Below are 12,037 nucleotides of genomic sequence, written 5' to 3'. Positions count from 1 at the left end.
GCTCTGGCTAGCGCTCTCCAGATTAAAAACTTTGAGGACGCTTAAGCTTCGCCTTTAAGATTGAAACGCGATAACATTCAAAAGTCCCTGACTTGTTCTCACGCTTCCTGCCAACTGTAGCTTATGTAACCGTAATGTTAACCGGGAAACGCTGGCGGCGAACGCTATGCACGAAGGTGAGTTTTCTGGTAGAAATGCGACGTCTAGCGGGGGCCGATCCCGGAGGTGGTGCACAGCCGCGCCAAGAAAATTACATCATTTTCAGGTTTATGTTACATATTCGCATTTGTAATATTTCAGTCTGAGAAGATTCAACAGAAAAGGCATGCGCGGTCGGTGTTTTGTTTCATGACATTTGTTTGTGGGCTGTAATTCTCTAAGTTCCGAGAAATAATTTTGTCCAGAACCTACGACAAGGTATCAGCAACATTAGTGATGGAATGGTGTGGTAATTTGATCCGCATATATCGCATGTCATATAGTTAGGCGTGGCATATACATATACCTAAATATAATTTTACCTAGAGGACAACGCCACCGACACTGCATTTTCTGTGACAGGGGGCCCTTAACGCTACTGCAATAAAACCTAGTTTGAGACATTGCTGACGTCTCCTGTCTGCTCTCTTCGGATGCCTGTTAAGACCTAGGGGTTCACACTGTCGCCCGTCACCAAAGTTTCGTTAAACCAGACATGATCCAGGCCATGTGTTTCGGTGGTACCGACCCGAACAACGCTACGAATTTTCCAGGCCATAACTCTCCCGAGCAACATGGTGAGCACTCCTATTCGACCGTTGCCGTCCGCTCCCACAGTACTGGGACCAGCATCCCTCGGCGTGGTTCATTCAAACCGAATAGCAGCTTCAAGCCCCTGGCATCCATTCTCAAGCCAAAAAGTTTCACTACGCTGCGCTATCACCCGCTGCCATCGACGAAGTACCGCATTTGTCCAAATGTCAATGATAACCTCAAGGCAACCTTCTTGCAACGCACAGCAGCTTCCCAGCGTTCTCGCATCTAGCAGCTTCTGTCACCTGAAGAACTCGGGGACCGCCGCCCCACTCAACTTCTTAGCCGCATCATACAGCTGCTCGGAGACATCATGAGAATAAAGTCCCTATATAGGAAAAGTACCACCATCCTTTGATCAACGCCGCTTCTCTCTCTCCTGTGTCTCCGATTGGACGATGATAGCGCGCGCTTTCACTTCTTTACATTTTTTTTTCTCCGCCTCAGAGCCACGTTGAAAGTCACTTTGCGCAGCTGCAGTAGCCGGCGGCAACCGCGGCGCGCGCCCGGCCTGAAAGCTTCAACGGGGACTTTCTGGGGCGCGACCGTCGACTTGCTTTCGCAAGCAAAAAGTAAAGAAAAAACAAGCACGGCGTCACGCGCGCACAGGTAAACATGAACACATCTCGCTCGATGATCGCGGAAGCTCGTGAAAACGCTGGAGTGAGAAAGCGCGCCAGCGGCCGCAAATTTACCTTCGCGCTTGCTCTCGCTTCAACGCGAAGTAAACGTCGAAAGCACAGTGCATACGAAGCTGCCGGCACTCGGCGCTTGTACTTTGTACCCATCGCAGATCGCGTTGAGGATGAGGCCCCGCGGGCGCACACTTCAGCCACATCGCAGACTGCTTTCGAGATACGCACCCGCGCGGCAGCTCCGCGACCAGCAGCCGACGGAGCAGAAACCCCCACCGTCTGCGTCGCCTCATCCCCGCGCCTCCCGCGCGAACGAAGACCGCCCGCGCTTCCGGCTTGCTCTCTCGCGTGCGCTAGATAAAGCTGTAGTTGCCGGCTCACGCTCGCACGCTTTCACTCGCACACACAGCGTACGGCGCGCGGCGACGGTTTTATCGCTGTTCGACTTTATGCGGAACCTCACGTGGACGACGTCGATATGACGGTGACGGCAGAAATGCGCTTGGATTGTCCACATAATTGTTATCGCAATAAAAACAAGCGCTTTAGGAGAGGAGACGGCGGGACTTTTACTATACAGGGATTTTACACGATGATTTATATGATGATGATAATTTATTGGCCTCCCCTTTGAAACGGGGCGGCCACAAATAGTCACCTAGCCTGCTTGATTTAATCAGGTATACTATACATGTTCTTTATCTAGCATTTTTGTATACCTCTCATTATTATTTTTCTTTTTCAAACAGTTACCTTGTACCGCTGCCTGTGATTTTAAGAGAGGAGGTCGTATCCATCTTTTCCCTGCTTTTTTTCCACCAGTACTCTAATCGTCTCTTGCTGATCTCTACGGCTCATCTGTTTATGTTTCCTTCCACTTTAAACCCAAGCGCTTCTGAAAGTTGCACGTTACCTACGGTTCTCGCTGGGTGGATCCCGTCACATTCCATCGGGATGTGCTGAGTGGTTCCTGGATCTTTACTGCAGCATACACATGTCTCATCTAGTTCCGAATATTTGTTCCGATATGTTTTCGTCCTTAGGCAACCGGCTCGAGCCTCAAATATATCAAGGCACTGCCCGTTGTGTTATCGTACAGATTTCCCCTTCTAATTTCTTTCTTCTCCTTCTTGTAAATCTCCATTGTCCTTTTTGTTTCCATTCTTTGCATCCAATTCACGGTCTCTATTTCTCTCATTTTCTTTCTAATGACTCCTGGTTGTCTATTTACTGTTTCGATTATCCTGTACTTCGTTGCCAACTTCCTTGACCTCTTCCTCCATTCTGTGTCCACGCTTTTCATGTAGAGATACTTGTGCACTTTAGCGGCCCATTTATCTTCATCCATGTTCCTGAGCCTTTCTTCAAAACTAATTTTATTCTGTGCTTATCTGACTTCAAAAAAGGCCCAACCCATGTCACCCTGCACTGCCTCATTTGTGGTATTACCGTGAGCTCCCAAAGCCAACCGACCTACTAATATTTGGTTAACTTCCAAACCCGACAAGATATCCTATTTTAAGCATAGAATGGCATTTGCGAATGTTAGCGCTGGCACCATTGCTCCTTTCCAGATTCCACGCACCACCTCATACTTATTGTGGCCCCACAGTGATCTGTGTTTCATTATTGCTGCATTCCGCTTCCTCTTTATTTTCAGATTATCTTGGTCGTTGCTTGAGTAATTCTTTCCTTCGTTTATGTGCACGCCGAGGTACTTATATTGCTTCACTATGGGTATTACTTGCTGTTGAATTGACACCACGAAGTTACTCATGTGTTCATTAAAGATCATAATTCGTGATTTCTCTGTGCTAAACTTAAGGCCTAGATTTGTCGCTGCATTCCCACAGATATTCCCAAGTATATGTAAATCTTTTTTATTGTCTGCTAGTAGCACAATGTCGTCAGCGTACATCAGTCCAGGGACCTTCTGTTGCACCATTTGTCCATTACGCATGTAGGATAAATCAAAACCTAATTCGCTGTTTTCCAGTCGTCTTTCTATACCCTTGACGTAAAGCGTGAACAACAATGGTGACAGAGGGCATCCTTGCTTCAATCCTTGGTGAATTCCCACCATTTCATTACCCTTTCGACCTTCCCATACCACTTGTACTATACCATACTATATATCTCCCTCAGCAGCTACACAAAATCGTCATCTATGTCTTCGTATTGAAGAATATCCCACAACAATTCCATGTCTACGTTGTCATAAGCTCCTTTAATATCTAGAAAAGCTATCCATAAAGGTCTTTTCTGAGCTACTGAAATCTCTATGCACTGAGTTAGTACAAACGTATTGTCTTCTAAGCGTCTGCCTGGTCTGAACCCATTCTGTAGTTCCCCCAATGCATCGTTTTTCTCCACCCACTTTCACAGTTCTAATTTTATGGCTTGCGCATTGCCATTCTATATATCACCGACGTTACTGTAATTGTTCATCTTGAAACTGCAGCGCGCACACATGAATAGTTACCAACTCGCCCAACTTTTACTGTAACTGGCCTGTCCGAGCTCGTCTTATCCTTATCTCCTTTGCCTTTGTAGATGAGATTCATCTTGCTTTCACACCATCCAACGGGAATTTTCTTTGTTCTAATCACTTGCGTTATGGCTTTAGTCAGCAGTGCCTTGCTTTTTGGACCGAGGTTTTTGATTAGCTGTATTGGGATTTCATCGGGTCCTGCTGCCGTGTTGTTAGGGACATTTTCTGCTGCCTTTTTCCAATAAAAGCTTTCTATGCTAAATTTTGATCTCTCTGGCCTCTCTGCTCTTGCTAAATCTGTTGTCTGAACTACGCTTTTTCTCGTGCCGAAGTTATCCCTAATGACGTCTGTGATGTACCGCATCGCATCATCTCCTTCGTAGATGTTACCGTCTTCATCCCTTATAGCCGTTTGCGAGTTGTTAGTTGGAGCTCCGAGTGCTTTTATATGGTTCCAGAATCTTTTTGGGGCGCCTTTGTCTCTTTTGTGAATGTTATGCACCCAACGTTCACTTGCGCATTTAATTTTCTCCATCACGAGCTCACTCGCAACCCTTTTCTTTTCTCGGTATGTATTCCATCTAAGGAGCACCTCGTGTTCTTGTAATCCCAACGTTTTGGTTTCTCGATGAGCCCTAGATGCCTCTTTACGCTCTTCTATAGCTTGTTTTATTTCCTTGTTCCACCACCTACGTGGTTTCCTCTTGCCACTCCACCAATTTTTTTGCCGTGTCCGCCTTATTTCATGCTGCATAACGTCCACCAGTTCCTTATATTCCCAGACTGCTGTAGGAAAATCCTCAAGTTACTTCTCTGTGTTGTTTGCGATCTCTGTTATGTGCTTGTCGTTCATTTTTAAAAACTCTGAGGCTATTGGTTCATGTTCTGCGCTAGTATCTCGCCCAAATTTTAATGCTAAACGTCTATGATCGCTTCCCAGGCTATTTTTTTCCATTTTCGTCTATTATCATTTCGTCTAGTTGTTCGTAGACCATTTCTGAGACTAAGGCGTAGTCGATACATGACTGCCTGTTTCCGCATTGCCACGTTACCTGTCCATGACACTTATTCTCCCTGTTAACTACTATAAGGTTCTGTTCATCACACAGATCCAGCACTAGAGAGCCGTTGTAATCAGTATATCCGTCTAAATCGTCCATGTGTGCGTTCATATCTCCCACTAATATCATCTGGCCCGATTTACTGAACTCAATAATATCGCTTCTAATGCAATCAACCAATTCCTTATTTTTTTCTCTGCTATCACTATCTGTCCATAGGTAAGCTACTCCCAGACACGTCTTTTTACCTTGCCATGTCCCACTAATCCATAAATGCTCTTTACATGCCTCGTTACCCTTCGCCACTTCAGACCTAGCCTAATTAGTACGCGTATGCCTCCGCCTTTACTTTGACCCGGTCATTCTGTTGCACCCTTCCCATACAAAATTGTCAATAACACGCGGCTGCTCCAAATCTCTTAGATGCGTTTCGTTCAAGGCGTACACGCTAATCGCTTCATCATTCAGCTGCGTTTTAATTTGCAGCCATTTTTCCTGCTTGCGACCACCCTGCATGTTTATGTAGCAAATTTTACATTCTCTATTCTTATGCTTTCTGCGTCTTTTCCTGGCTCCTGGTCGTCTAATTCTGCCCCTTACTGGTGTTTCGCTACGTTCAATACTTAATCCTGGTTCCTGATTGCCTGGAGCCCTCCTAAAAAAGCTACAGCTCGCGCTGCGAATCGACGTCCGACCGGTGTTGCTACCCTTTCGCTAAAATGTATCCCGTCACGCACAAAAGCGCCTTCGCGGCCTGCTCGGTGCACTTCTCGGTTGATGTCAATGACCGTCAAATTCATTACTTTAGCTAGAGTCCAAATTTCCCTGTTTACTGCAAGAATTGCCCTTCAATTTCATAGCCCTGCCTTTCAACCTCTGGCACCGTGCACACCGCGATTTGCACTTCCTTTGAAACATTCCGCAGGTCGGTGACCCCTTTGGATATTTGCTTTGTGATCCCTGCTCCGCGTCCGTTCAGTACGTCAATCACTCCGCCCATTATCACCACTAGGTGTCTCTCCTTCATTGTGTCCCACATGCGTTCCTTGGCCTTCGCTATCACCTCTCTAATCTGTTTTCCCGGAATCGCGCTAACCTGGACTCGTTCGCCTGCACCTACCCTCTCTGCTATCGCCGGTTCTACTCTACGCATGTTGGAATCCCCAACAAAGACTACTCGACGCTTTTCTTCCCCCTCACCGCCGAAAGCTGCCTCCGAGGTCACAATTCCCTCCCCTCCTGTTTTATCCTTGCCCTTGGCTTTGTTCTCTTCCGCGGCCGCGTCGGTAGTATCCGCCTTGTGACCATCACTGACGGTTCGGCTGTCTCTGCACTCGCATCGGAGCCAGCTCCACTCATGGTGCTCGCCTCGATGGGTTCACCATTGCTTTGCTGAATGGTGGCCCTCAGATGCATCTCTACGTTAACTAGCTTTTCTTCTACCTCCTTCCTCTGCTTCTGCTCGCTTTTACGTTCCTTTTCTAGCTTTCCAACCCGCTTAGCTAGCTTATCTTTCTCTTGCTCTAGACGGTCTAGCCGCGACCCTAGCACATACATCCTACAGATAAAATCTGCACCGTTCGCTTTGCGTGCAGACTTAAACCGCGTTTCTTCCAACGCGTAAGAACGCTCACACTGAGAACAACGCACGCGTGGGTTTCCCCTAGTACCAACCATCATCTCGTACTAACAAGGCGTAGATGTGACAAAAAAAGAATTTGTTACCTACTTTTACCTAAGCGAGAAGACCAAGAAAGTGAAAAAGCATTAAAATTATTTTTAAAGATAGCTTGGCTAGGCTAACCCTCCTAAAAACAAAAACAAAGAGGTAATATAAAATAAGAAAACTTATCTCTTTGGCAGGCTGCTCCTGCTGCGCTGAAACGGCACCTCAACTCGACACGTCCGCTCCCGTCGGCTTCACTCGTCAGAGTGAAGCCGACGAGTGAAGCCACGAGATCCATTGATAGCGCCCTCTTGCGCGAATTCTTCCTGCAAAGGCTCCCGGCTAACGTGCAGATGGTCTTGGCAACAGCTTTCACTATGACTTGACTGGACTCGCCGCGTTGGCCGACAAAGTCATAGAAATAGCCAACCAAAACATCGTAACCGCTACATCATCTCCCGCGCATCTCCTGCGCATCATCGCTACGCAGCGTACTATTGCTTGCTCTTTACAATATTTTCTTAGATCAATCTCGTCCGCGCCTATCACCATCTACCTGTCGAGAAAGAGGACACTCCCAAGACAGCCATCACCACATTTCGTGTGCTTGAATTTGTCCATGTGCCCTTTGGCTTTCGGAACACTGGTCAATTGTTTCAGCGTTTCATTGATTCCATCACCGGAGGCCTGCCTTGTGTTTTGAACGTGTTACTATTCCTTCGGTATTTCACGCACTTCTTGGGGGCTATTTTTCTGTTAGTTTGTATGTTTGTATTTAACTATTTTCCTACCTACCTGAGTCAAAGATGGAATGGGTAGCGCATCGGGCTGCTGGACTGAGGTAACTGGGTTCCAAACCAACTGTCGGACCAACTTCGGTCACTGAGTATATGGCAATGTGAACGTACGTGCCGCTTTTCAACCAACCTCTTTCACGCCGAGAGGGGAAATGTAGACACGGGATTGGGTAGGTACTGCTGCTAGAAGAAACGCCGACTTGCAATACTGGGCATGCGTCAATCGGTCTGTGAGATGTTTTAATCAGTCTAATGAACCTCTTTGATGCCAACTTGGGTCACTGGGCCAGTAGGTGTCTGCCGCTCATCTAGATCGGGTTCGTATGGGCAGCGCCTGATGTGCTGAGGTAGCATGGTTCGAAACCAGCGGTCGGACACACTGAGTATGTCGGATTGTGAACTTACGTGTACCTCTTCAACGAACCTATTTCACGCCGACAGGAAGTGCGTCTGGTTAACCTCCCTGCCTTTTCTCTGTTCTATTCTTTCACGACCGCATGGGTCACTGTATTCGCGGGACTGGGTAGGTACTGCTGTTCGAAAAAACACTTTGACGCCGACTTGGAGTATTGGGTATGCCGCGGTCTTTGCTGGTCTCCAATGAACTTCTTTGATCCCAACTTGGGTCGTCTGGATATGTGCCACCGAAAATATGCCGCTCTACAACGACAAAAAATATTCCTTAAATTTCTGCGATGCTGAGTGGAAACAAGGCTACGTCACAAAGGTTCCTCAAGCGCCGCAACCCGACGCATTAGCAGGCTGTGCCACAAGTGCACTGCGCATGTGCCGCTTTCAATGAATTCTTTTCACGCCAACGCTTTTGCGAGCTTCGCATGCCCAGTGCCAACCCATTGAAGGTTGGCACTGGGCATGTGCCAACCTTCAATGACCCAAGCTTGGGTCACTCAGTATGTGCCACTGAGTGTGCGGCCCAACGAGGGAATAATTCTCAGCGTTCGCAGGCAACGGCGCGCACAGCTGCTCGTCTCCCAGGCCACGCGCCTCCAGAGGGCGCAGCGTTTCCAGAATGTAGTGCGAGAGAGGAGTTTTCGGATGCATTTCGGAGGCCGTCCACGGGCTTCGCGGCTCTACATGACACCGAGTGATCTCAGAGCAGCACGAGAAAGGAGTCTCACTGAAGTACACGCCTCACTCGTTTCAACGGTGGCAATACGTTGTGTCGCTGTACTGATGCAATACATTACCGTCGAGAGTCATCGTCAGATGAATCCCGCCGAATTGTTATGCCAATGCATACTCTTATACGTGTTAGTTTGAGCTTGCGCGGCAGTGAATTCTCCAGGTTCTTTTCCCATGCGCTATAAGCAGCCACAGTGCCTAACTATTCACTTGTCAGTCACAACTTACGGCAAGGATTTTTGCCTGCTCGCTCCTGCAATTGATGTGGGTGGCACAAGGTGGGAACTGCGCAAGCGTGGTGTTCATTACTTCCCAGATACTGACGCGTAAATGCTCACAGAGCGGTGTCTTCTTCTCTAACACGTCCACCGATGCCTTGATGGTGCTCCTGTAAAGAAAATTAGGCTCTGACGTGATGGACACGTTTGATAAACAAAAGGGCGCATCTTAAAGCTAGACCGCTTTCCCGTCAGGGCAGCGAAGCTCGATAAATGACCGACAAGCAAATAATATCCTTCCAATTGGTGCACCTTTGTGCAAGTTATAACACAAGAACACGCTGACCTAGTCGAAGAATTGCAGAGTGGTATAATATTGAAGATAAGAAGGATTCTGTTATGATTTTAGTCAAACGAACAAGGGAATTACTTCAGGTAGACGAGTTAAACACTACTGTGATGTTAAAGTCAAGACAAATTTGTTAAAGTACCTTAGGTTACTGAAACAAGACTGCCCCGAGGGGCCAAAATGTTTAGAAATGAAAGCCAAGACGAATGCAACGTTCTTTGTGCGAGCACGCCTTCAAGTATATTGAGAGGTGGTGAAGCATGCACGAGCATCACGAAACTCCAACTGCACTCTACGAAAACAAGTCCAGCAATCTGGGTCATCGACTACTGCGGCGAAGCCGACCCTGGGGCGATGCGGTTGGCGTAACTCTATGGGAAGCATTTTTTAAAAATCGATTACTGAGCAATGGCTCGTTTTTCGCGATTTGCACTTTAGGCACTAATTCCCGACAACTTTCTCACGGTATATGTCGAGTGTAGTCTAATTACACCTGCTGGATTTTTTTCCTGGGGCACCTTTGTAGACCCATTGAAAATGCATGGGGTAATTTTTAAAATGTAATTTGCAGCACAGTAAAAACTCATCCACTAATTGCACTCTAGTGGCACATACTGTAGGTCTCTCTATATGTGTAGGTTCAGTTTGGTTTTAATCCGCCGGCTGAATTTTTTTCCTGGGGCGCTTTTGTTTGGCTACTATGCGGCAAAGCATCTCTACAGGGGCAAAAGATTCGTTTGCCGTGGAATTGATGGGAAAGAGCTTGCGGACCATGTCAAAAATGGACACGAATGTGCAGCTGTGATGCATATTTGCGCCATGACGTATAAGAAAAGATGATGGTATTAGATTCTGCAAGAAGGAGCGGGCCAAATGGCTTTATGGAGTGCCATCGAAGCGCGAAGCCTAGTTGCGCGCCCCCCTTTTTCTCAAGTTTCGGTGCATGGTAAAGTGTTTCATTTGGTATTTAGAAAGATAAGGTGCTTAGACAGATTTAGTATTAGGCAAATTTTTGACGCAAAGGGACATCGCCAAATAGAGCACTTGTTACGTGTGTTTACGTGTTACTTGTTAGGTGTTTACTTAATTTGTTACGTGTGTTACGTGTGTTTAGTGCAATGTGCCGACAATGCGAAGGTTTGAATATTATCAGTGTAAAAACAAATTGAAAGGAAAAACTCATGATCTATAGTGCGCGCGACGGAACGAAATAGTCCCCGTGTTACAGCGAAAATCAGCAGCTTCGTCTCGTTTAATAAACCATCCCGCTTTAGTTTTAAATGCATAAGCATTTCTATGCCTACCAAATGAGAAATTTGTCCGTCCGTCACGTAAGACGAATGCAATGGCTCATAACCACGTAAAGCAGAGGCTACAAGCGCTCAGCGAAGTGAAGCGAACAGCGCATACATTCATTCAGATCACCCATACAATACACAGAACAGCACACGTTTCAATAAAGAACAAGTGCAAAACAAGCATCCGAACCATGAATAAACATTGCATGCTCCCTCAGCAATTGTAGTGGTGGTTTTGTAACAGCTTAGCTGGACATACAGGTTGATAAGGACCGATAATAGTTCGTAAGGGTCGGATCGTGTTCGATAAGGTTGATAACGACCGATGAGGGTTTATAAGGGTTTATGCTGGTCGAATCAAGTTTCATAACATTGATGATGACACCGGGCAGCGTGGGGATTAGCAAGCGGCACAATGCTTGTGTATACTTAGGCAACTCCCAGAGGAGGTTCTGCGTGATTTCGTTTTTCAGTTCGGAAGTATAACTAAAATCATGCGTGCCTGTTAAGTGTACGCAAATCTCGCACGTTATACACGAAGGTAAGGTTGTGAAGGTTTGAGAAAGTGGAGCCGCAACCACTGAACTACACCGGGTCAATTGTTGTAGGGCCTGCTGTGAGCCACACGATTGCTTAGCTGAGCAAATTGGTAATCTCTTGAGAATACTTCTCGGAGCCCCGCTTTGTCGGGAATATTTCCTCTCGTAAGGTGACTCTTACAATGTCCTCGTAGCGCAGCAAAACACTGGTCTGACGATCGTTCGGACATGACTAACCTGATTCCGGGCTTTTAAATGCAGTCGCACCAAATCGCTTGGAAATACGAAGGAAACATAAAATGCGTTTGTTTCTCCACAGACTCAGTCGTACTGTGGGGAAACAAGCTTCTAGTTTATGGCAGCGGTATTTCCCGTACACAACTTTTTGTAGCGTTAGCTACACTGGCCTAGCCAAGCCCGCTTCGCGCGGCACATCAAGAGCCGTGCTGCGCATACGCAAGGATCAGTGATGTCACACGGCTTGCGCACCGGAGCCACCGGAGCCGGCACCTCTCGCGCACTCCGCCGCCGCCGCGCGCGACTCACCGCCGCCGGTCTGCGCATTCCAGAGGAGTGACGTCGTAGCCGTGGTAGACGCACTGGCGCCGGCGCGCGCTCGCTGTGCAGTCGCCGTCTGACACTGCGCTGGAGCCCCTGCGCTTCTGACTGGCGTTTGCCAGTGTGGTATAGCCATGGAGAAGGAGAGCGCAAATGCTGTTCAACACCGCCGAAGAACGGAGAAGCTTGACTCATCGGATCCCGAAGTAATTGCCTGGCAATTAGCGGTTGAGCGTAGGAGGAATGAACAGAAGAAGGCTAAACGTGCTGCGGAGACACTGGAGCAAAGGGAAGAACGTCTAGCAAAGCGCAAAAATAAATATACCTGTGCCACATAATACGTATACCGCGTGTGTGTCATTGGAGCAGCAGTAAGCATGACAATCAAGCTAATCCTTGACAATCTAGACAACCAGGAAAGCTAAGAATAATCAGCTGAACCTTTGCTAACGCTACGTATATCCTGGCATAGCCGAGCTGAGCCACTGCA

At 47.3% G+C, this 12,037-nt stretch overlaps 1 long non-coding RNA gene across 1 annotated transcript in view; it reads right to left on the bottom strand.

Annotated features, from left to right (window-relative positions):
* LOC125940721 (uncharacterized) overlaps window positions 1–8,968 on the bottom strand; it is a 98,285-nt gene extending 89,317 nt beyond the window's left edge. Inside the window, exon 1 of the long non-coding RNA XR_007463921.1 lies at window positions 8,814–8,968. This is a non-coding gene — a long non-coding RNA (uncharacterized LOC125940721). The remainder of the gene's footprint in view (window positions 1–8,813) is intronic.
* Window positions 8,969–12,037: the final 3,069 nt, after the last annotated feature.

The sequence above is a fragment of the Dermacentor silvarum genome, chromosome 10, assembly GCF_013339745.2.
Source record: "Dermacentor silvarum isolate Dsil-2018 chromosome 10, BIME_Dsil_1.4, whole genome shotgun sequence".
Lineage (NCBI taxonomy): Eukaryota > Metazoa > Arthropoda > Arachnida > Ixodida > Ixodidae > Dermacentor > Dermacentor silvarum.
Note: the sequence above shows the minus strand (reverse complement) of the source record. Positions and strands in the feature narration are given on the sequence as shown.